The sequence below is a fragment of the Acomys russatus genome, chromosome 14, assembly GCF_903995435.1.
Source record: "Acomys russatus chromosome 14, mAcoRus1.1, whole genome shotgun sequence".
NCBI classification, from domain to species: domain Eukaryota; kingdom Metazoa; phylum Chordata; class Mammalia; order Rodentia; family Muridae; genus Acomys; species Acomys russatus.
The window spans coordinates 57,063,641-57,090,311 of NC_067150.1; the positions used below are offsets into that span (position 1 = coordinate 57,063,641).

At 44.0% G+C, this 26,671-nt stretch overlaps 1 protein-coding gene across 2 annotated transcripts in view; it reads right to left on the bottom strand.

Annotated features, from left to right (window-relative positions):
* The window catches only part of Znf609 (zinc finger protein 609), a 146,968-nt gene extending 122,672 nt beyond the window's left edge, over nucleotides 1-24,296 (bottom strand). For both annotated transcript variants that reach the window (XR_007831828.1, XM_051156650.1), the window contains exon 1: nucleotides 24,208-24,296. The gene's annotated coding sequence lies outside the window, so the exon portion shown is untranslated. The remainder of the gene's footprint in view (nucleotides 1-24,207) is intronic.
* Nucleotides 24,297-26,671: the final 2,375 nt, after the last annotated feature.

Consider the following 26,671-nt stretch of genomic DNA (forward strand, 5'->3'; position numbering starts at 1 on the left):
GCCTTTTAAGGTTTATTTTCCTCAAAGGGAAAACTACTATTGTTATTATTAATGAATGTACAGGGGAGCACAGACAAGACCTGAATCCCAGCTCTGGCACCTGGGAAGGGGGAGTAGGCATATATAACACACGCACATCATCTACCCAGGTAGCAGAGAGACACCTGGGATACATGACAAGGCTGTCACAAAACAAACAAAACCAACAACAACCAGTTAGGGAAAGATTACAAAACAAAGCAGTTCCATGTTTGTCAAAATGTTGAATTGTTCTTTAGTATTTTGTTAACCTTCAGCTTCATTTATGCACAATTGCTTCCAAAATAGAGCTAGTCCAAAAACCAGATTTTCTAAGCCGGGCATGGTCGCACATGCCGTAATCACAAGACAGCCAAGGCTACACAGAGAAACCCTGTCTTGGGGGGAAAAGCAGCACTTTAACACACAAATATACACACAAAAACCACTCCACAACCTCCCACTGAAGATCGAACCCAGGCCCTCACGTATGCTCTGCCACCAAGTGAACAACAATCCTAGTTGCATTATTTGACTTTTAAGAATATCAGGGAACAAAGTCAGGTGGTGGCGCACGCCTTTAATCCCAGCAGGGGCAAGTGGATCTCTGTGAGTGCACACCTTTAGTCCCAGTACTTGGTAGGTGGATTGCTGTGAGTTCAGGCCAGCCTGGTCTCCAAAGTGAGTCCAGGATAGCCAAGGCTACACAGAGAAACCCTGTCTCAAAAAAACCAACAAAGAAAAAGTAAAAGAAAAGTTAATAAATAGAAACTTATTTTCAATTTAGTTCTATAAGACAGAATCATGCATGGGCCAGGCTGATGGCTGAAGAATACTATGAACATCTGATCCCCTTCCTTCACCTCCCAAGTGCTAGGATTACAACCTGTGCCACAACACCAACCTAACAATTTTAATAAAATGAACAGTCGCCCAACCATCCCTAGCCACTCTTAAAAAACTGTAATGAAACGTATTTAGGGGTTGGAGAAATGGCTCAATGACTAAGAACACATACTGCTCTTTCAGAGAACCCACCTCAAGCAGCTCACAGCCACCTGTAACTTTAGCTTCAAGAGATCAGAGAGATGACCCCTTCTGGCCTCTGCAGGCATCTGCACTCATCCATAGCATGCATCTGTACATATCTATAACTACATATATAACTAAAAAGTCTTTAAGTTGAGCATGCTGGCAAAGGCCTTTAATCATAGTATGTGAGCTTGAGGCAAGCTTGGTCTACAAAGCAAGTTCCAAGACAGCCAGGACTATGTAGAGAGGCCAGGTCTCAAAACCAAACATCCCGTTCTTGTCAGTGGCTCTGCAAGGGGCTGCTCCTGTCTGGCATTCTGAGACCCAAGGGACTTTTGTGCTGTAATGTGCTGACACTCTTGGCTAGTGCGAGGAGCCTGCCAGGACACAGAGCTTGTGAGCTCACAAAGTTGGTATCCTATGGTCATTAACGGCCTGTGAGATCCTACTTTCCCTTTTGATTTTTTATTCCTCTACAGCAAATAAAGCTCCCCTATTTTTCCCCTTAGGGAGCCTGTCCATGCCAGGCTTGGAAGGGGAGCAAGACAAATGGGAGAAATGCAATCTCACAGGGTTCAATCTCCAGTGTTCAACAAAACAAAACAAAACACAGAATACACACAAAGCACTTTTTGTGGGGATGTGAAATGAGGCAGCAGAAGAAAGGTGAATATGGCTATAAAAGGACACAATGAGGAACCCTTATGCTGTAGTATTGGGTAAGCTACATGATAAAATGGCATAAAACCAGTCAAGCATGGTGGTAGCCACTTATAATCCCAGTATTTAGGAAGTAAAGGTAAGAGTTGTTCAAGGCCACTTTTGGCTACAGAGTGAGAACTTGAAGCCAACATGGACTACATGAGACGCCACTGTCTTAACAGAATAATAAATCTGAAAGATGGCTCAGCAGGTGAAGGTACTTGTTGCCAGGCCTGACAACCTGAAGTGCCATACCTGGGACCCACACAGTGGAGAAGGAGGAAAACCTTTTACAAGTAGCCCTCTGACTTCCATATGCATGAGCCCCCTCCCCTCCAATAATAAAAGCTAAACCAAGAAATATACACATTAAGGACACTAACATGAATGTAAGTAAAACTGGGGAAACTTTAACTAGCATGACAATGTCAATATTACAATACTGTTCTATAGTGTGGCAAGGTTCAGAAAGACAAATGCCTCATATACAGATCCTAGCATTTATTTATTTATTTATTTACTTACTTACTTATTTATTTTGGTTTTTCAAGACAGGGTCTCTCTGTGCAGCCTTGGCTGTCCTGGACTTGCTCTGTAGACCAGGCTGGCCTTCAACTCACAGAGATCCACTTGCCTCTGCCTCCTGAGCGCTGGAATTAAAGGAGTGCCCCACCTCACCTAGTCCTAGCTTTTACATACATTTTATATATTTATTTCGCTCACTATGTAGTCCAAGCTGGCTTCAAACTGACAAATTTACCTACCTCTACCTCTGAAACGCTGGAATTAAAGACGTGTACTATCATGCCTGGCCCTCTAATTTTTAGGTAAGTGTATTTACACGGGTGAAGGTGGACAGAGGCCATAACAGTAAAAAAGGAAACATGGGAAGGGAAGAGAGGTTATAAAAGAGGAAGGTAGGAAGTGTAGAACACACATGCACAAACAACACTTGGAGTAGAAGTATCAACAGTGTAGAAGTGGCAGGGAGATGGGGTGGACATCAATCAAAATGGAGTGTGAAGCAGGAGTTGAAAAGGAACCACAGCAAGAGAGGACCTTTTCTGAGACACAGAGTGAGCCCTCACCAGAAATGTCCTGCTGTTTTGACTTCAGGCTTCTAAAACTGGCATGCTCATCTTGGTGGGAGCTAATAATTCCTGGAGACCCAGATCACACCTTAACTCTGCACTTACTTTGCTCATTTCAAAACCTTAGTCAAATTATCCCGATACCAGGAATCCTTTAACCCAACTGGCTTGCTTTGTTCTCCTCCAGGTCTATCAGTTATGGCAAAAGCTCTGTGTCAGTGATCATTAGCCTAACTCTTAGTTCAACAGAGCTGCTTGTAAATTATTAAAAGAAACAAAAACAACAACAAAAAACAGCTGGGCAGTGGTGGTGCATCTTCAATCCCAGTATTCAGGAGGCAGAGGCAGGCAGATCACGTTGAGTTCAAGGCCACCCTGGTCTACAGATGGAGTCCAGAACAGGCAAGGCTACACAGAGAAACCCTGGTTTTAGATAGCTCTAAAACCAACAGCTGCTCTTGTAAAGGACCTGTGACCACAGTTACAGGGAATCTGATACTATCTTCTGACTTCCAGAGGCACCAAGCAGGCATATGGTATGCAGACATCCATGCAAACAAAACACCCATGCACATAAAATAAACAAAATTAAAAATTAATCTTTTTGTGCATGAGCCACCTTTCCTGGAAAGTGTAGCTATCCACCCCTCAAAGATGCCTCTCTTTCCCGCAAATGGAGACCATCACAGGAAACTACTACTGGACACCAGGCAGGTCCTGGGGAGCACAGACTCACTGGATACACCTACATTACAGATCCTGTAATCTATGGCTCAAAGAACCTCACAGACAACAGAACGTCAGCGGTGAATCAGTCTCTCCTAGAAATGGCTGCATAAACAAGGCTGGAACAATAGCAATATCAAGGGACATATTAATGTGAAAAGGAGAGACTTTTGCAGGGCTCACCCCTCGACAAAGAACTTCAGACATGCAGGGAAAAAGAATTAGCCCCTCCCAGAGATGAGCCTCCTTACTGGCTGTTCAATGCAGAGTGATCAGCCTTGGAGCCATATACACATCAAGAACAGAAACAGACTCAGCAGGTTGTATGTTTATATATTTGTGCACACACACAAACACATGCCACACACACATAATTATCAAAGAAAAAGAGGCTTTCAACTTGAGAGTGTGGGAGATATAGGAAAGGAGTTGGAGGGAGGGTAACTGGGAGGGGCTGGAGGCAGGAAAGGGAAGGGAGAAAATGATGTAATTTTATTTCAATTCATTTTAAAAAAAGTAAAGCCGGGCGTGGTGGCGCACGCCTTTAATCCCAGCACTCGGGAGGCAGAGGCAGGCGGATCGCTGTGAGTTCGAGGCCAGCCTGGTCTACAAAGCGAGTCCAGGATGGCCAAGGTTACACAGAGACACCCTGTCTCGAAAAACCAAAAAAAAAAAAAAAAAAAAAAAAAAAAACCAAAATAAATAAATAAATAAATAAATAAAAATAAAAAAAGTAAAAACACAGAGGGGGAAACAACCCAGAAACTCAAACCAAAACCTGGAGTCATGTGTATTTGTAATTCCATCACTCCTACAGAGAGATAGGAAATGGAAACAGACAGGAGTGGAGACAGGAGACAGCTAAGCTGGAGTAAAAAGCACAACAGCAGAAACAAGAGACCGCATCCCAACAAGGGGTAGGGTGAGGACTGACTCAAAGTTGTTCTCTAATCTTCACACGTGGGTTGTGGCACACATGCATCCTCATTCACACATTCTTCTTCTCACACATGTTTTTAAACCTATTTTTAAATTTCTCAAACTCTAAAGGTAACACATTTTGGTTATTTAGCATTCTGTATTAAATATAAAATATAAAATAAATATAAAAAGACACTAAGAACTGATGACCAAACATATAGGTTCATCCCATGGCTCGGCAGAGCATGTCTGTAATCCCAGCACTTGGAAGGCAGAGGTAGTTGGATGTCTCTGAGTTCCAGGCCAGCCTGGTCTACAAAGTGAGTCCAGGACAGCCAGGGTGACACAGAGAAACCCTGTCTTGGGGGAGGGGGGGGGGCGCTGAGAAGCTAAGAATGCAATGCAGAGGTAGACCAGGTGCTTATTCAGTTCCCAGCATGGCAAAAATTAATAATAATGGACTGGTGATATAGTCTAGTTCAAAGAGTGATTGCCTGGCATATACCAAGCCTGGGATCAATCTGCAGCACCACATAAACCAAGTGTGGACAGATATCCTAGTACTAAGGAAGTAAAGATGGAACCAGAATCACTGAAGTTGGCTACAAAGTATGTTTGAAACCAGATAGAATGTGAAGCCTTGTCTTTAAATGAATGAAGAAATAAAAGCAAGCTCTCAGGTGCAGAATACAGGCAAGCATAGTATTATAACACCCACAAGGTCCTAGTTTCAATTGTCAGCAGGATGAGGAGGAATGAAAAACAAACAAACAAGGCCCTGGAGAGCTGGCTCAGTGGTTAAGAGCACTGACTGCTCTTCCAGAGGTCCTGAGTTCAATTCCCAGCAACCACATGGTGGCTCACAACCATCTATAATGTGATCTGATGCCCTCTTCTGGCCTGCAGGGGTACAGCAGGCAGAGCACTGTATACATAATAAATCTTAACAACAAGGGCTTCAGAGACTGCTCAGTGGTTAAAAGTACTTGAAGCTCTTGCAGAGGACCCACATGGCAGCTCAAAACTATCTGTAACTCCAGTTCCAGGGGACCCAACTCCCTCTTCTGACTCCCAAGAGCACTGAGAATACAAGATGCACATATATACAGGCAAACAAACACCCATACACATAAAATTTAAATGTTTGTAATTAAAGTCTTCACATTCTTTGGCCACTAATTCTAAGAAGTATTTGCAACCACAACAAGACAGCAATAAATATTAGACAAGCCTTAGCTTTATGTAGAGGCAAACTGTTTTACTTAGCTCTGAATCTTTTCCTAATAGTGCCCAGCATTTCTCTTGCAGCATAGTGACCCATTTTTTTCTAGGAATCGCTTAACAGAGTTTCCAGTTTCATTTGGGAGGGACCGTTGTTAGCTAAAAATTACTCATCATGAGAAAGTGCTTGAGACTTTATTTTTTAATTTGGTTCTTGCACACTAATGTTTTAACTTACTCATAACATGTATTCCTGAAATAAAATCTCAAAGCGCTTAAAGTTCTTGCCCATTTGGTGGTGTGCTTCTGTAATTCTAACATCTGGGAAGTGGAAGCAGGAGGATTAAGAACTCAAGGTCATGCGCCCTGGCTCACCCTTCAGCTCCTGGCCACTTCCAGTCTTAGGAGGACTTTTCCTTCCCCAATGAGCCTCTCCATTTCCACGCCATGCCTGGCTTAAATGCCAAGACCTTCTCTCTCTCATTCTCCTCCTGACAGTTGCCAAGATTTTTATCTAACCTATACTGTTTTCCTTTTAAACTTCAATTATTGGGTGCAAGCCTAGTTAAAAAAAACAAAAAAAAAAAAAAACAAAAAACAAAAAACACACACACACACAGCTAGCTTCCAGGTTCAGAGACACAGGACAGGGGATGAGAGCGAGCACTTGTACACACATGTACACATATCACATTCCACACACACACAAAGCTTAATGTCACAGAAAAATCATAATATTGAGCATGTATATGTGTATACAGCATACGTGAGGATGCACATGTGTTCCTCTATCACTCCCCACTTTACACTGACACAGGGATCCGCCTAACTACACACACATACACATACACACTACAGGATTACAGATATGTGCTACTGCAGTCAGCTTTTACACAGGTGTTGAGAAACTAATCTATGGTCTTTATGTTTACATGGTTTATATTTACCATATGCACCAGGTCTCCAGACCCTTATTATTTGGGGGGGGGGGGGGCGGCAGGAACAGGGGAGAATTTTCAAGACAGGGTTTCTCTGTGTTGCACTGGTTATCCTGGAACTCACTCTGTAAACCAGGCCAGCCTTGAACTCAAAGGTCCACCTGCCTCTGCTTCCCAAGTGCTGGAATTGCACCACCACTGCATGGCTTTCAGACCCTTAATAATTCATTTATGAAAAGCATTGATTGGAGCCAGGCATGGTGGCTCATGACTGTAATACCAGCACTTGGGAGGCAGAGACAGGTGGATCGCTGTGAGTTCAATGCTGGCCTGGTCTACAAAGCGAGTCCAGGACAGCCAAGGCTACACAAAGAAACCCTGTCTCAAAAAACTAAAAATGAAAAAGAAAAAGAAACGAAAAATACTGATTGGGCTGGCAAGATGGCTCAGCTGGTAAAAATCCTGAGCCAATCCTGGAACACACATACAAGTAGAAAGAGAGAACTCACTCCACAAAACTGTCCACTGGCCATAAACATGCCATAGAACTAGGGTCCACATACAAACAGTTATGAGCTCATACACACACACACACACACACACACACACACACACACACACACACACACACACCTGAAAACAAAAATAACAAATACAAAGGCATCTATTCAATGTTAAACAAGACTGGTGGCATTATTTATATTATTTAAATGCTTCTGCATGGAGCTTATCATCATGAGGATGGTGTTTGGGGGTAAACAGTATGGTACAATGGGAAAACAAAAACAAGAACGACTGGCAAGATGGCTCAGTACAAAAGGTGCTTGCTGCTAAACAAAACAACCTGAGTTTGATCTCCAGGACCATATGGTAAGAGAGAACTGTTCAGTGACCTTATGGATGTAACGTGACATCACCAGGTATATGTATGTACATACGTATTCATGTAATAATCTAGAAAAAACACAGATAAACGTCTATTATTACTTATCCTAGCAGCTTTCCTTGTGTGTGTGTGGATGTGTGCATGTTGAGGTCAGACAACAACTTGTGGCAATCAGCTCCCTCCTTCCACCATGTGGGTTTTAGGACCTGAACTACAAGTGTCTTTACCGCCTCAAGCCAAGTCACTTGCTTTTTTATTGTTTTTTTGAGAAAGGATCACGCTATACAGCCCAGACTGACCAGTTACTGCCTACGACTGACCTTCAACCTTCAGCACTCTGATTCAGGCATGCTGCTGTTACAGGTGCATGACAGCGTGCCCACCTTACTGTCTTCCGTTTTCATCAGTGCTGTTCTGTTTGTTGAGATGGGACCTTACTATATAGCCTAGACTGGCCTCCAGCTCAAAATCCTAATGCCTCAGCCTGCCGAAAGCATTAGGTAACTAACACTTACACCTAGTCAACATGTTCTTAACACACACACACACACACACACACACACACACACACACACACACACACACACACACACGGTGATGGCCCACACCTTTAATGCCAGCACTCGGGAGGCAGAGGCAGACAGATCTGAGTTCTACCTGGCCTGGTCTACTGAGTGAGGTCCGAGACAGCCAGGGCTACAAAGAGAAGCTCTGCTTTAAAAAAAAAAAAGTAGATAGATACCCTATCTTGAAAAACCAAAATACGGGCTGGAGAGATGGCTTGGTGGTTAAGAGCACTGTCTGCTCTTCCAAAGGACCCAGGTTCAATTCCCAGCACCCACATGGCAGCTCACAACTGTCTATAACTCCACCTTCTGACACCTTCACACTAATACACATAAAATAAAATTAAATAAAATAAAAACCAAAATAAATAAATAAATAGATTAACAAACAGAAATCTTTATTATACAAAGAGAAATTTCAAATTTGTCTTTTTTGCTTTCTCTTAATTTCTATGTTGCACCCAATCTTTTTATTTTTTATTTTTCCTGTGATTTTTCAAAAGATTCTATTTCTCTCTCCACAGCCTCTAAGACTATCAGATAACCATCTGTTTTGTATGCTCCCTTTAATCCTTTTCTTTAACATGAACTTTAAATATGGCAACTAACACAGTTTTTTTCCCCAGCATATCCTCAAAGAAAGGCAATGTGAAATCTACCTAGAAACTCATCATTAGAGCCTACAAGTTGCCTAAAAGCACCTGATCTTACTTAGCATTGATTTAAGAACTTTAAGGGGAGGCTGGAGAGATGACTCAGAGGTTAAGAGCACCGGCTGCTGTTCTGAAGGATCCCAATTCAATTCCCAGAATCCACCTGGCAGTTCACGTTTACCTGTAACTCCAGTTTCAGGGGATCTGACACACTCACAAAAACATATATGCAGGCAAACCAATGTACATAAAATAAAAATATACAATGAAGAAAAAAAAAAAACTTTTAGGGCCTGAGAGCTACAATTCATGGGTAAGGTGCTTGCCTGGCAAACAAAATGTCCTGTGTTTGATCTCCAGAATCAAAAACCATATTCTAATGTTATGTATCAGAGAGAACCTACTTTGGCAAAATGACTAATGGGTCTTCTTGTACACTACAACCATATAATCTGGTGGTATACATTAAAACCAACACCGAGAGGACCTAATACTGCTTTGCCCCCTCAGCTACAGTGGTGGTTTGAATAAAAATGGTCCCCATAGGCTCATATATTTGAATGTTTAGAGGCCAGGGAGGAGCTGTTTGAACCATTAGATTAGAGGGATCAGGAGGTGTGGCTTGGTTGGAGTAGGTGTGGTTTTGTTGGCTCAGTCTCTCTCTCTGCCTGTGGATCAGGAAGCAGCTCTCTACTACTGCATCTTCGCCGTGCCGGGCTGTAAAGCAGGGTGATAATGCACCAACCCTCTGAAACTGTAAGCAAGCCCCCAATTAAATGCTTTCTCTTATAGAGTGTCCTGGTCACAGGGTCTCTGCACAGCAATAGGAAAGTCACTAAAACTGCTAACTTTATGTGACATAAAATATAGCAAAGAGGCCGTGGTGTCTACAAATTGCACCCTATACAACCCAAGGATAGAAGTAAGATATTCTAACCCGGCACAGTGGCACACGCCTGTAACCCCAGCACTCAGGAGGCAGATCTCTGTGAGTTCAATCAAGGCCAGCCTGCTAAGTGAGCCCAGGACAGCCAAGGCTACACAGAGAAACTCTGTCTAGAAAAAAAAAAGCAAAAAACAAAAACAAAAAAGAAAAATGAGATATTCTACATCTCTTGTGACATTAGCCTTCCCAGCAGCTACAAAGAAGTCCTAAGAAGAGACTTCGGCTTCCTATTAGTCTCATGTGTTGAAAAAAAAGGGGTGATGGGGCCTGGTGGTGGTGATGCACACCCTTAGATCCCTGCACTCAGGAGGCAGAGGCAGGTGGATCTTTATGAGTTTGAGACCAGTCTGGGCTACAAAGTGAGTTCCAGGGCACCCAAGACTATATAAAAAAACCCTGTCTCAGGGGAAAGAAAGAAAAAAAAAAAGAAAAGAAAAGAAAAAGCCAAGGGACAATGTGACAGGAAACATAATTAACTACAAAGGTTAGAAAAAGGCAAGTGTAGAAATTAGAAGAAAATTGCTGAACGGATAACCTACATGCTAAAAGGAAGTCAGTAAACCATAAACTACAACATTCATTTTTTAAAAGTACGCAGTTTGGTTTTTGTTTTCTTTGTAAATTACATTTGTGTGTGTTTCTAGGGGGTGTGCATGCACATGTTCACAAGTATGCATCACAGTTCTTGTGCACAACTTGCAGGAGTTGGTTCTCTTTCTACCACGTGGGGACTGGGGACTGGACTCAGGTCAGCAGGTATCTTTACCCCCTGAGCCGCCACCAGTTTGTGATGCAGGGTCTCACTATGTAACTCAGCTGGGCCAAAAACTCACTATGTAGCCAGAGCTGACCTCTAAATCATGATCCTCCTGCCTCCACCTCCCAAGTGCTAGGATTATAGGCATGGGCCATGATGTAGAGCCACGTGCATGCTCTTTGAAAGATTCAAAAAGCCAGGCGGTGATGGCGCACACCTTTAATCCCAGCACTCGGGAGGCAGAGGCAGGTGGATCTCTGTGAGTTCAAGGCCAGCCTAGTCTACAAAGCAAGTTAAGGCTACACAGAGAAACCCTGTCTCGAAAAACAAAACAAAACAAAAACAACAACAACAACAAAAAAGGAAGATTCAAAAGCTAACTCAAACTTGCTGAAGCCTCACAAGAAAGAAGGACAATCATATTTTTGGCCTTTTCTCCTGGAGAAAGGAGAAAATCCAGAGGCCTAACTCCCCCATGACTCCAGTGAGCACAGGAGCAAATCCCATTCTTGAAGGAATTGCTTCTCACCCTGGTGTCTTCCAGACGACTGGGTGCAACTGTCACCATGACTGACTTCCAGGAATGTCAGCCAGCAGAAAAGACTTAACAAGTACCTATTTCCCTTCAGAGTCAGCTGGACTCTGGAACAACTGCAGATACGGCCTCTTTCTCTCTGCTCGGCAGTACAGTCCCTACCAATATGAGGAGTCTATAACCATTCAGGAATATACCAACACCAACCAATCTTACTAAAAGCTTCTAACCTCCCACTCGATCCAGCCAACCCTTCTACATTTCCAGCCTCCTTTACCCTGTTCCATTTTCCCTACATTTCTCAACCTTTTAATACTATATAATTGCTTGCTATGCTTATTCTTATCTCCTTTTAAGAGATACAATCTGCTGGGCATGGTGCCTCAAGCCTGTAATCCTAGCTCTGCAGAAGATGAGGCAAAGGAATGCTTCAGAGCCAGCCTGGGCTCAGAACAAAACCTCTTTAGTCACAAAGATAAAGTCCAGCCAGATGGTGGTGCTGTACACCTTTAATCCCAGCACTTGGGAGGCTGAGGCAGGTGGATCTCTGTGAGTTGGAGGCCTGCCTGGTCTACAGAGCAAGTTCCAAGACAACCAGAGTTGTTACACAGAGAAACTATGTTTCAAAAAACAAAAACAAACAGAAAGAAAGAAAGAAAGAGAGAGAAAGAAAGAAAGAACAAAGGAAAAAGAAAGAAAGAAAACAAAGATAAAGATGGCTCCTTTGTCTTGGTCTGTTTTATTCACTGACAGACCTTAAGAAGCTAGGACAGTATCTCACATATAGAAGGAATCCAGTGGAATGAAGGAACAAGCAAACAAAACCCTTAAAAGGTCAACAAAACCTGTAGCACCCAATGCTGACTACTTCTCTAGTGGAGCCAGGCTGGTTCCTGTGCTCTGTCCACCTTGCACACGCTCCTCCAAGTTCGGATACACGGAGCTAGCAATGCGACAAGCAGCAAGATAACAAAGCCCACCTTTGAATCAGAAGGGTTTCTCATTGTTGTTGTTGTTGTTGTTGCTTTTAGAGACAGGGTTTCTCTGTGTGTGTCCCTGGCTGTGCTGGACTCACTTTCTAGACCAGGCTGGCCTGGAACTCAACAGTGAGTGACCTGCCTGCCTCTGCCTCCTGAGTGCGGGGATTAAAGGCGTGTGCCACCATGCCCAGCCAGAAGGGTTTCTTAAAACATTCACAATCTGTATTGTTCCTAGTTTATTCAATTTGGGGTAAAATGCACTGAATGGAATTTGTTTTAGTATAAAAGGGGTTTGAAAAAAAAAAAATCACATGAAGTTTCTTTTTTTTCAAAGTATAAGTCTAATTCAAAAAAAAAGTTTAATTCAACTCAGCAAACATTAATTGTGTACAGTTATATTCAAAGCACTGGGTTAGGAATTATGGGAGACAAAAGGACAGAAAAGACAGAGCTGTCTCATAGAACTTAGAATGAGACAGGAAGAAAATACACCCACAAATAAAATTATCATTTAAGGCAGAATATAATAAAGTACTGTAACAGATCTTACCTATCCCCTCTCCCCCACCCCACCAAAACCCTAAAAGGACATAGAGAAAAATGAAATCAGTTCCAGAGACAGAAAAATGAGCAAAAATGTGGATAAAAAAGACTTCAGGACCCGGCATGGTGGTGTACACTTGTAATCCCAGCATAAGAAGGAGGATCTCTGTGAGTTTGAGGCCAGCCTGGTTTATAAAGGAATGCAGAACAGCCAGGGATACACAGAGAAACCCAGTCTCCAAAAATAAAAAACCAAAACAAAAGGCTTCAGGAAAGAGACTACACACTGCACTAGTTTGAAGGAAGAGATGGACTGGAGATATGTCTTGGAAGCAAAGAAGGGTATTCCAACAGGAAAGAAAAAAAACCTGAAAAATACAGGGTAAGTCATTGGGATGGCTGTAAAAAGATATGGATTGATTGAAACATAAAATGAAGCTCAGGGGCCTGGGTGAGGTGGCGCACACCTTTACTCCCAGCACTCGGGAGACAGAGGCAGGCGAATCGCTGTGAGTTCAAGGCCAGCCTGGTCTACAAAGCAACTCCAGGACAGCCAAGGCTGCACAAAGAGACCCTGTCTCAAAAAAACAAACAATAAACAAACAAATAAATCTGAGGAAGGCCAGGTTTGATCAAAACAAACAGGATCTGAAATAAGCCTAGAGTCCAGTAAGACAGCTTATTGAGTAGAGGCTCTTGCCCCACAGCCTGGCAAATTGGGTTCACGTCTCAGAACCTACATAAAGTTAAAAAAAACTGACTCCACAAGTTTGTCCTCTGACCTCCACATGTGCACCATGGTACTGACCCACACATAAATCATAAACACACACACACACACACACACACACACACACTAATAATGATAATGATGATGATGATAATAATAATAATAATTTAAAGTAGTTTATTTATTTTGGTTTTGGGGGACAGGGTTTCTCTGTGTAGCCCTGGCCATCCTGGACCAGGGCCCTGTACACCAGGAAGGCCTCGGACTCAAGAGATCCACCTGCCTCTCCCCATCCCCTACATTGCTGGGATTAAAGGTATATGCCACCACTGCCTGCCAAATAGCTTTAAATATTGGCCTATGTTAGTGGGTTGCTGGTTTTTTGTTTTTGTTTTTGAGTAATGAAAAAAGTGTTTGAAATTACAAGTCTATGCTAGGCTGGGCATGGTGGAGCAGACTTTTCATTAATTCCAGTCCACTGGTGGCAGAGGCAGGCAGATTCCCCTTGAGTTAGAACTATGAGTTCCAGGCCAGCCAAGAGCACATACTGTCTCAAAAAAGAAAAAGTCTGGAGGGCTTGGTGGTTAAGAGCATAGGAACAGAACCTGGATTTGATTCCTGGCACACACCTGGTGACTCACAAACAATTGCAGGGGATCGGATGCTCTCTTCTGGGCTCTGTAGGCATCAGGTATGCATGAAGTCCTCAGACATACATGTAAATAAAACATTCATATATAAAAAAATAAAAATACTTAAAATATAAAGAGACAGGGCTGGAGAGACGGCTCAGAGATTAAGAGCACTGGCTGTTCTTCCAAAGGTCCTGAGTTCAATTCCCAGCAACCACACGGTGGCTCACAGCCATCTATAATGAGATCTGGTGCCCACTTCTAGCCTGCAGGCACACATGCCAACAGAATACTGTATAAATAATAAATAAACCTCAAAAAAATTTTCAAGAAACAAAACAACCCACCTCCCCAAATGTCCATGCTGGATTCTGTGTTACTTATTCTAGAACCAAATGATTTTCAATTTATAATTTTATTAGTTGACTATCTCCTCCACTAGACTACAGGTCCCAGTGTGGCAGGGACCATGTCTGGCCTAGCACAAATAATTAAATATTGTAATACAGCAGCAACATATAGTACAGAACATAGAAAGAACATTGCCATGAGACTGAGACTACACCACAGATGTACAGAAGATGAAAACCTGAGCTAGATCAGATTTAAAAAAAAAAAGAAAAGAAAGTGGGTGCCTTTAATACCAGCACCCGGGAGGCAGAAGCAGGCAGATCATTGTGTGTTCTAGGCCAGCCTGGCCTATAAGAGAGTTCCAGGATAGCTAAGAATATTATACAGAGAAAGAAACCCTGTCTCAAAAACAAAAACAGAAACAAAAAGAACCCAAACAAACAAACAAACAAAAACAAAACAAAACAAAAAGAAAGGAAGACAGACAGGCTGTGAGATAAATAGGGGTGGAGTGATGGCTCAGGGTTTAAGAGCACACACTGCTCTTCCACAGGGATTGGGCTTGATTCCCAACATCCTGTAATTCCAATCCCAGGGGATTTAATCCCGTCTCTTGTCCTCTGTGAGCACTCATACACATAAAGGGGAAAAAAGGGAAGTAAATGGAAAACAGACAACTCAGTGAATGATTAGATGACGTGGTAAGTCAAGAGTTTGAATAACAGAAATTGGAAGGACAGAGGAGGCAAGCTTCAGAAATTTTCAATTGGAAGTACATATTAAAGCAGATGCCAAGTAGGAAATTACCACTTTTTCCTACATACTTTGCAGATTTATGCACCCATCAAGATTCACAATTCTGTTTCTCTTCTATGATGGTTCTATCCAGCACCCAATGTACCTAACTACAAAGATCTGGATTCCATGCTGTGTCTGATTCCAAAGGTTGTATGGTGCCTACTACCCTGACCCTTTGCTAATCCAATTCCCTCTGCTCCACGTGACACTTAAAACAATGTAACTATCTGTAGGTGCTGGAGAGATGGCTCTGCAGATAAAGGTACTTGCTGCCAAGCCTGACAACCTGAGTCCAATATGATGGTACCAATATGGTGGGAGGTGAGAAACCATTCCTGCATGTTGTTCTATGACTTTATGTCATGCCTATTATGACATAAGCACCCACAAAATGAATACACAAATAAAAATAATTAAAAATCTTTTTAAAGCCAGGCATGGTGGCACACACCTGTGATCCCAGCACTCGGGAGGCAGAGGCAGGCGGATCTCTGTGTGTTTGAGGACAGCCTGGTCTACAAAGTGAGTCCAGGACAGTCAGGGCTATTACATAGAGAAACCCTGTCTGGAAAAACAAAAAAGGAATCTGGATGTTACAACTCCCAATTGTGGCTTTTACCCCTCTATGTTTTGAAAACTGACAGTAATTTTTTTTAAACTGTATTTTAAAAATATTTTTATATGATTTTATATATAATATTCCATATAGTTACACACACACACAATCAGCTCAGACAGTATCTTAACTATAACTAAACAAAAACAAAATTTGGGGCTGGTACGGCGGCTGGGCAGGTAAAGGCACTTGCCACCAAGCCTGACAACATAAATTTGGTCACCTTGACCCACACTGGGGAAGGAGGGAACTGATTCTTACAAGTTCACATGTGCACTGTGATACACATCAGACACACCTCTCAATAATCTGTTAAAAGTAAATAATAAAAATTTTAAGTTAATAATTTTGTTTTGTTTTGTTTGTTTTGTTTTTTGATACAGGGTTTCTCTGTGTAGCCTTCCCTGTCCTGGACTCACTTTGTTGACCAGGCTGGCCTCGAACTCACAGCAATCTGCCTGCCTCTGCCTCCCGAGTGCTGGGATTAAAGGCGTTCGCCACCACGCCCGGCTAAAAAAAATTTTTTTAATAGGGCTGGAACTGACCATGGTAGTGCATGCCTTTGATCCCAGCACTTGGGACGCTGAGGCAGGTGGATCTCTGTGAGTTCAAGGCCAGCCTGGTCTACAGAGTAAGCTCCAGGGCAGCCAGGGCTACTCGGAGAACCCTGTTTCAAAAAACCAAAATAAATAAAATAAAATAACAACAACAACAATAATACAATTATAAAAATAGGGCTGGAGAGATAGCTTAGTGGTTATAGCACTTGTTGCTCTTACAGAGGACCAGAGTTCAGGTCCTAGGGTCCACTTGGTGTTTTTTGTTTTGTTTTGGAGACAGGGTTTCTCTGTGTAGCCTTGGTTGTCCTGGAGTTCACTCTGTAGATCAGGCTGGCCTCGAACTCACAGCAATCCACCTGCCTCTGCCTCCCAAGTGCTGGGATCAAAGGTGTGCGCCACCACTGCCTGGCCAAATACATAACTCTTGTTCAGGGGATCCAATGCCCTCTTGTGACCTTTGAGGGCAGTGTGCACAAATGTGGTGTACATTACATCTATAGGCAAACACTCACACACATAAAAACAAACCTAACAACTTTAAAAATTAAAAGTCCTAGTCTAGAGCTGTAGTGTGGTGGGAATTTGGTTTGTTTTTTTGTTTTTTTTTTTTTATAAACCCAGTTATGTTATGTAAATATGTTCTTGTTTTATCCCAGGTGTGGAATATAGGGCTGCATTAGATTGTCCACAACAGTTAACTATAATGTGTTTTGTGCTATGGCGGGGCATGATTCTGCTGGCTGAGGATAGCTTACGTTTGGAATTCTGGGGACTCTTAGAAATGCCAGAGCACCAGAGGGGGTGGGGAGTCTCTCCAAGGAGGAGGCTGCTACTCCCCCTGATGCCGCGGTTTGTCAAGTGGCCGTGCACAAAAAGACTAGTAGGAGAAACTGGATACCCTGTTGGCAAAGACCAAATTAGCCCCAAGGAACTCAACACCCTTAATCAGCAGGAAGTATCTAAAGAGATCTCTGTCCCCTTCCCCTTCTAACCTTCTTTCTCTCCTATCTAGTGTTGGGGGGTTGGAAGGGATTAAGGTGGAGAAGGCTGGTAGATATAAGAACCCAATAAAGGTGGGCATGGTGGCACACTCCTTTAATCCCAGTACTGGGAGGCAGAGGCAGACACATCTTTATAAATTCAAGGCCAGCCTGGTCTACAAAGCTAATCCAGGACAGCCAAGGCTACATAGAGAAACCCTGTCTCAAAAAACAAGAAACAAACCAAAACAATAAAGTAGCACTATACATAAGATCCTAGGTTGGATTCCCAAGACAAAACTGGGCTTGGTGGCTCAAGTCTATAATTCTTACAGTTGAAAAACTACAGCAGAGAGTTCACAGTGATTTTGAAGCTAGCCCGGGATACAGTATGAGACACATTAAAAAAAAAAAAAAAATACAGACGGCAGAAGACCTGGGGTTCCATTCACAGCGCCCACAAATAGGCTAACACCTGTGAACTCCAGTTCCAGGGGATCTGATACCCTCTGCTGGCTTCCTTGGACACCAGGCATGCATGTGGTGCACAGACACATGTGCAGGCAAAACACAGGACAAAGAATTAGAACAGGAAGTAGGCCCCAAGCCCAACACAAAGAAGCATATGTTCATACTGAACAGGAATTAAAGGGTACACATATTTACAGTTACTCTATTAATTACTACATGCCTGAATGCGTCCTGTGTGCCTACCAAGCATGCCTCCTTAGGCGGAGGCCACAATGAGAAGTTATGCTACTAGAGAGATGCTGCAGACACAGCTCAGCAGTAGAGTAACTGTCTAGCATGTGAGAGGACCTTGGTTCAAGCCTCAGTGTGGCAAATATGTAAGTAATAACTATTTGACACTCATGTACTAAAAGGCTGAAAAGTGACCTTTCTGACACCGATAACTACAAAAGGAAATCACAAATAAAGGCCAACAGTCTAGAATGATTGAACTTGAAAGGTTATTTTGAAATCAAACAGGAATAAAATCAAAGAGTTGGCCAGACACTAATACCACAGAGCTTAATAAGGCAGTTTCAGAACTTTCCTAGCATCAGATAGTGCTCACCTGCAAGGAAAAGAAAGAAAGAAAGAAAGAAAGGAAGGAAGGAAGGAAGGAAGGAAGGAAGGAAGGAAGAAGGTCACACAGTGACAAGATTTGCCCTGACTGTTGGGCTGTATTTGGCCTAATGTATATTTGTCATTTCTTTTTCTGGAACCCTGATCCAAGAACAAGAGAAGCGTGACAACTGAGCCCTTCTGGGTCTAGATGGGCCTCTTTCACTGATCTGGCTGCCCACAAGACTGCAGCTCAACTACTGCTGCTGGAGCACGGAGGCTGTGAGGGGAAACAGGTGAGGAGGGAGGAGGCGGAGCATCTGGGTGGTGACAACAATAGGACAGTAACTGGTGTTTCTACACCACTGGAGAAGTCTTCAGAGTGAAGAGCCAGGTTGGGGGATGAGGGAGGGAGAGCAGCAGCAGGAAGCAAAGTACTGAGAATGATGAGAGAGGACATGATGCTTTGTGCACAATTCAAATAAAACAAACCTGTGACGGTGCTTGCCTCTCCATGTCTACAACCTGAACTCAATCCCAAGATCTCACACACACACACACACACACACACACACACACACACACACACAGAGTGTAAAAACCAGGTTAGAATCTTCACTCTGTTAAGCTTGGAGAAAGACATCTGGACTTTAGAACAGTTAATACGGTTTCTTTCCTTTCAGTGACCTATTGATGAATGTCCTGTGAATTCACTGGATACCATTCCTGGGTAGGCGGGCATGAGAACAGAAGATCCGTGGAGCCTGTGACCCAATACAGAAAATTACTACAAAATAAAAATCAGTTACTTGTTCATATTTTAGTCTGGTACCAAGAGTGGTAGTGTGTGCTTGTAATCCCAATCTTTAGGAGGTTGAAGAAACTCTTGAGGAAACAAGAGGATCATGAGTTCAAGGCCAGCCCAGGTTACATAGCAAGATGCCATCTCAAAAAGGGATGAGAGAAAATAGCCTCAATCAACAAGGAAAAGGACACCCATATTAGCAGAAGGTCATAATAATCTGAAGGAAAATCTATGAATTTTCAGAAATCCTCAAAATATAAAGTATTATTTCAAAACAAAGGAAATGGACTAGCATAAAAGTAACTTTTATTTTCCTTGTGTGATTGTTGTCTGGGAGGAGTACTGCCTCCTTCTGTTGTCCTAACCCTAATCCTGAAAGCTTCTAGCCTAGAATGTTGTCAGCCTCTGAGACTTACTGCTTAATAAAATCACCCTCACTTGTTCTTTCTGAGCTCTGCGCCGGCTGGCTGGTTGGTTCAACTCAGCTGTTCTGGCTCAAACTCCTTTCCCAGCTGACTGATTTAATCTGGTTTCTCTCTCAACCCAGAATGGCCTTCAATCTGCTCTAATTTTCTGGTCCGTTCAGTCTTCACCTGAATGTTCTAGTTCCTCTCTCTCTCCTCTCTCCCTCTCTGCAATGCACTCCCTACTACTGTCCAGGTAAAAAACTGCCTCGTAAGTAGCTTCCCTTTCCTCCCTCTTCTCGCCAGAACTGGGCATGCACATCCTATTCTGTCAAATCTTCTCTGATTCGTCACCTTCTCTGCCACTCAATTAGACATCACTTTCAAACATGGTGCTTCCTTCTACAAACTAACTCTACCTTTGTTTGGGATTAAAGGCAATTATCACCAAGCTTGGACCTAAGTTTTTCTTTACCTGATACTTGCTCTATACCAGACTGGCCTTAAACTCAGATCTGTCTGCCTCTGTCTCCTGGATTAAAGACGTGTCTGTATTCCAGCTGGATCACACAGACATAGAAGGTCTTTGGATGTTATCTCTTGCCAGAACAGCCACATGGTCTGAATTAACATTCTTATACAGACTAGTTGCTTATATTTTATTGTTTTTAAAATAAATATTTAATATTTAACATCATTTGGTACTCTTCTGATAACTGGATTTTAATAAGTGACATAGGAAGATCAAGAAAAAGGCATAAAAGTACTGGTGGAAAAAACACTAAAAGATGAAGAAAGCAAACTGAAGAAATGAAAACTTCATGGAGCAAATAATATTTATAAAATAACAGCATGCAAATTTCTTGCCTAAGGAGCTTCAGGTGGACCTAGCACAGCAAAGTCAATTGTACCCTTTGCATAAAACCAGCTGGGGATCTTCCCAGTGGGCTAAGGCTTTTCACCATCAAGAAAGCAAAGAATTTTCTGTTTCCCATTTCCTTCTAATAAAGTCCTAGAAGCACTGAATTACCACTATTTCCTTCCCTTTCATGAGGCGTAAAGCCAGAACTTCCAGAAGTACAATAGGGCTGTGCAGGGCCATGCTACTCAGTAAAGAGGCTCTTTTCTCTATTCCATTACCATGGCACTCACAAGTCAACAATAGGCATTAAGAAACGTGAAACAAAGTGCAATTTCACACGTGTGAACAGAGCCTAAACCACACAGGACTGAGTATTTTCTCGTCAGTGTGGCATGTGATTCTTCAGCCACCTGCTCAATAATCCCTCTTCAGCTGCACAGCTGCTGCCGATGCCACATGCCTTGCTAGGCAGGTGCTTTGGTGAATTACCTGTTCTCTAGTGAAAAGAGTCCTTCACTGACACTTCGTGGACTCAGAATCTGCCAATCAGCACCACCTATCTTCATTTTGCCTGTCACAGCCAACTTCCATCAGAGGGGCAATATGAAGGCATTATTTAACATACTGTGGGGTTTGTATTCTGTTCATTTTTCTTTTTCTTTTTTTCTTTTTTTCTTTTTGGTTTTTCGAGACAGGGTTTCTCTGTGTATTTCTGTTCATTTTTCGTTGTAGTGTTGCTCTTTAATTTTTAAAAAGGAAACTGGGTTTTTTTGTTTGTTTGTTTGTTTAAATAAAGTAGATGTGAAAATTAAGCTGCTGAGAAGAAAACCTGCCACACAACCAGAGGCTACTTTATCTCGGTGTGGCTTCATGTGCCTGGCAGCAGTCCCATCCGTGCCGGGCTTTCACAATGAAAATAACTGCTTGGCTGCCTTTGGAGCAGCGAAAATACTAAGATACCTGGCAAAGAAGTAAGGAGGGGAAGCCGAGTGGCAACCACATAAGAGCAGATATTCCTGTACGTATGTACCCTTCACGCCTGGTTCAGCACCAACGCTAGAGTCAGATGACCAAGGAGTGGCACTTCCACTTAACAGAGCAACCGGCAACTCTCAACAACTCATCCAGTTCCAGGCATTTAGTTGCTATATGCCAACTGCAACACATCACTAAAACACACAACATATCCGTAAGCACTGATGTGTCCAGACACAGACTTCTCACAAGGAAACATTTCCTACCAGGAAGCTGGCGGTGAAGAGCTCACGTGACCTGGTCTGGATGGTCACACTCAAAGGACCCACGCAGGATCCCTAGCTGTAAGAGTGCACTTCTGAGACTACTAAACATAATGAAGGCAGACTTACTGTGAGGGTCTGCCTTCACTGACAACACAAGAAAAACAAACAAACAAGCCCACCAACAGCACAAGAAAAGGCCTTGAATTCGGCTTAACTGGGGCATGTAGTTAGAAATAGCCTAAAGGCAGACAGTACTTTTGGTAAGGCTTAAAAACAGTTCTCCCATCAAAACAAGTGTCAAAACAACCTGCTCTATCGAAGTCTCAACATTTAAGCAGCAGGCCATCAATTAAAGAAACTCAGTGATATAAAGGGATGAGGGAGGGAGAGACCACAGTTAGCACTTACTGTCTTGAAAGACCTTTACCAAAACCAAAGGCTAAAGTCCCCATTCAATAATAAACTATGGGAAACAGCCGCGTAGCTATTGTGTACTCGGCACAGTGAATACAATGACGCTTTACTTCTAATCTTTTAAAAGTTTCCTTTAAGGTCTTGCATGAAAACCTGTTTTCTAGCCCTATATGTGTGTGTGTGTGTGTATATTATACATACATACATATATTTATTTATATTTGTTGGAACTGACATGAGACTCAACTGTATCAGAACACTGCTCGGAGACTTTCATGTCACAGCCAAGGATATGATTCTTCCTACCCTTCTCTAATGCCCCTAGGTCCAAACGATATTTTTAGCCGTCCTCTAGGTGGCAAATTTCTCTCCACAGCACAATACCTGAATCATCTCTAAGAATTGAATTATAAAGGGAAAGTTTTGTTTTCAAAGCCTGTCTTAGGCAAATTGAGTGGTTTTTTGTCATGTAATTATCGACCATTTAAAAAGGTATCTGGATGCAGGGAATAGGTGCACGTCTGTAATTGCCAGCACTAAGGGGGCTGAGGCAGAAGGATTTTGAGTGAAGAGGCCAGCCTGGGCAACTAATGAGTCCCTATTTGGGGGGGGGGGGGCACTTGGCCCTTGACTCCCTATCTTACTCCTAAACTGGCCTTTCATGGTTTTTGTACGAGAACAAACAAAAATAACTGCACAAGTGTTCCATTTCTATAGAGAAACATTTAAACATGATGCTTTACGTAAGTACAGAACCCTCTCCGTGCAGTCATCTTTCTCAAAGGCCTGCCACAAAGCATGAGGGTGGCGTGTCCCAGATGCTATTCCTCCACAACTTAGTTACAGGCTAACCAAAGAGGCAGGCACAACATGGCTGGCATCCTCTATTCTTGTGCCAGTGAGCCTGCATTGTTCCTCACTCAAAAAGAAGAGCCTTTCTGTCTGGCCTCCTCCAATGGCAAGCCCCAGTCTGGCAAAGGAAGAAAATGGCACTGAGGAGCCTGGGAGATGGAGCATATCCAAAGCTCTCAGACAAGACTTGAACCTATGACCTTCACTGTGTACACAATAGGCGGGTGAGAAGGACCGGTTTATCTCTGCTGCAACAGTTCTCAGCCCTTGGGTAGCACTCCCGATAAAATGACACGACTATTGTGTGGCAGCAGAACAGTCATCTCTCACAACAGCCTAAACCAGCACTCCCTCCCCCAAGACAAAGCAGCAGGGGTGAAATTAACTCAAGGCTGCAGAGCAAAGCCTAATACAGAAAAGAGAAGCCTGTGGGGGCTCAGGGACTCTCCTCAGCCCCCGAGGCTCTGGACACATGGCTGGAAACAGACAGCCTCCCCCCGCCCCATCTTTCCCACTCTCATTTAGGTAAGAAGCGGTTTCTGAGAGAATTTAATCATCTGTGATTTGTTCAGAAATATTCCCCCTGAAGGGCTCTGCTCTCTCCACCCTGTGTGAGCCTAATTCTTAGAAGCTGAAATGACTGTTTGCCGCTGCCTGTTTCACAAACACACATTAATTGGTCAGATGTGTCTCCTCCTCCTCAACCCCAGAGGGAGGAAGGAGAATCTGAGCAAAGCACAGAGATGATCCAACCGTAATTACACATAAAGGGAAAAGAGGGCAGCATGGGTTTTCCAAACAGGACAGGGTCTCAACCCCTCCCGGGGGGCACAGGGATAGCAGTTAAAAGTCCAGGCCCAGTGGTCCCTCCATCTTGAAGAAAAGGACAGGAGTAAATGTGACCTAAGCCTGGGAAGGGGCACACACCCACAACCTACTGACTGCACGCTCCCTGCCACCTTGCTCCCCTTCCCGGGCCGCGCACACGTCCTGCTTTTCTACCCGACGCTCCCTAGAGTCCCTGACCAGCCCCAGTCGCCCCGGGGCCCCCACGGCAAAGCCTCAGAAAACTCTCTGGCCTGCCCCTACCACCTGGCCAGACCAGAGGCTATGCCGGGCACCGTCGCCCACAGCCCGAACCGCCCCGGCCACGCTTTGAACTTCACCTCAGGCCCCCCCTCCCCCACCCACGCAACGACCCCGCTTCCCCCGCACACACCTTCCCGTCGCTCCGCCCCGGCCCCCCCCAACCCCCACTTCCTCCACCGGGCGCCTCTGCCCCTGCGCCCTCCGCGCCCCCTCGGCGGCGCCGGGCCTCCCTCTGCGTCGCCTCCCCCCTCCCCTCCCAGCCCCGGCTCCACACAAAGCTTAGGACTCACCGCGCGGCCGGTCCCGGGAGCCGCCACCTCCGCCCGCCCCGGGCCCCCGGCCGCAGAGCTGCCGCTGCTACGCGTCCCGGGCCGCCATCCGGGCCGCGGCCCCTCCCCCTCCCCGCCCCGGCTCTCCGCCCCTCCCCGCGCCGCTCCGCCCCGCCTGGCCGGGGCCGCTGTGTCCGGGGCCGCGGGTCCCTCAGCCGCCGCCGCCGCCACCGCCGCCGCCGCCGCCGCCGCCGCGATCCGGGACAACCAGGGCAGCCTGCAAGACCCGGACACTGGACTCTCGTGCTCTCGGATCCGGATTCCGTGCGCCGTGGAGTCTGGAGCGGGCGAGTGTACGAGGAAACCCGGAACCTGGATGTAGGAGCCAAATCCTGGGTCTCTAAAAGCGCGGTTGCTGCCAGCCCTGAGGGGGAGAATGCTGGAAAACCTGGCGGGCGGGTTGAAACTAAGATAAGCTCAGAAGCCCGGGCTGGACAGTTGGAACCCAATGCTCTCTCCTCGTGCAAAGAACTCTGGTTGGATCAAACTTCTCACAGAGAAGTCTCTGGAGAAGCTTTAGCCCTTAAATACAGATGTTCTTCAACCGTGGAAAGACCATTGAGTCTGCACATGAACATCTACAAAGAACACAAGTATACAGCTCTTAGTTCGGCAAACTATTTTTTTAAAAGTGTATGGGGTGGGTGGGGGAAACGTGTCATGGCGCACGTATGCTGGTCAGCGGACAATTTGCGGGAGTCGCTTCCTTGCTTCCTTCCATCATTTGGTTTCACGGAGCAAACTTAGGTCGTTAGGCTTGGCAGCATGCACCTTTACCTTTACTGAGCCCGAAAACGCGTTTTTAAGATCCATGGTCTAAAGGTTGTTTGTTTTGTTTTTTGATTACATGTTTCCCTCTATACAGTACCCGTTTCTAAATCCTTCTCTGTCACTTTCCACCGCACCATCCAGTATCACTAAGTCGTACTGCTTTTTATCTTGAGTCCTTTTTTGCCCTCCATCCCACCATTCTATAGATTCTGACTTATTTTTGTCTGTTACCCATCTTAGATTTCCCAGCACACCATCTCCTACACAGTATACATTCTGTTGTGTACTAAACAGCTTCATGACCTAAGACTTCCACCGCCTGCCATGGCAAATCAAAGTTTATCTTAATTCTCAAGAATCCCCACCATGCCTTTGCCATGTCCTTGGCCATTTTATGTATCTGTGCGGTCACCTTTCTTCTCCTGGTCTAAGGCACCTTTCAATGGTGCCATTCAAAATAGCATGTGGCTTAGAGATGGAGTGAGTCATAAAGTCTCTTGACTCTCCATCTCTGTCTCCACAAAAAGAAAAGGAGAGTGGGAAGACTGACAGCTTAAAGATGAACACTAAGCCTGTCTAGTCTAGAAAAAAAGTAATTCCCTTTTGGTCCATAGATAATTCAAATTGTAAACAGTAAAGAGACAGGGTGACAGCAGACTTTCCAATCTATACTTTTATGATATTACAAAGGTAAGGTTTACTTAGCAGAGAAAAAGTAGGGTTTAGTGCTCTACATTTCTGTAATTTGATTAAGTGTTGACCATTGTAAAACTAAGCTAAAACAGTGGTGGGGAAGGGACACACTTCTACTTAGCTTTTAGTCAGTGCAAGCTCTCAAGCCTGGAAGAGTTACTGGGGGAAAAAAATAAAAGGTTCTGACTTATTAGACAGCAAGATAATCTTTTTAAGTTCTGACTTCTTGTATCTCTAGAGCAAGTATTGGCAAATTAAGGCCCTTAGAACAAATCAGATTCACCACCAACCTGTTTTGGTTACATTTTGTTTGTTTCAAGAAAGAGTTTCTCTGTGTAGCCCTGGAACTCAATCTTTAGACCAGGCTGGCCTTGAACTCAAGAGATCTGCCTGCCTCTGCTTCCCAAATACTGGGATTAAAGGTGTGTGCCACCACCACTCCAATTTAAGTTTTTACATTTTTTTTAGTTTTGTTGGTGGTGGTGGTTTTTGTTTGTTTGTTTTGGTTTTTCGAGCCAGGGTCTCTCTATGTAGCCTTGACTGTCCTGGACTCTTTGTAGACCAGGCTGGCCTTGAACTCACAGCGATCTGCCTGCCTCTGCCTCTCAAGGGCTGGGATTAAAGGAGTGCGCCACCATGCTCGGCTAGTTTTTACATTTTTTAAATAGAGAAACAAAAAAATAGTAAAGTAGAAGAACATTTCCCACAAATCTGGTGTGGTGGGAGCTTGAGGCTAGAGAGCTAAAATTCAAGGCTAGGCCTGCGTTTGACCTGCACTACACAGAGTCTGTCTCAGAAAAGTGTTCCCAACCAAAAAGTAAAAATAATTTTACTGGCTTTAGCCAAGCTCACTTAGTCACATTATCTAAGGGTGTGTTTGCAGTACAACAGCACAGCTGAATGGTTTATAAAACCAAGTCATTTGCTTGCTATCTGACCCTTAATGGGATGACTTTGCTAA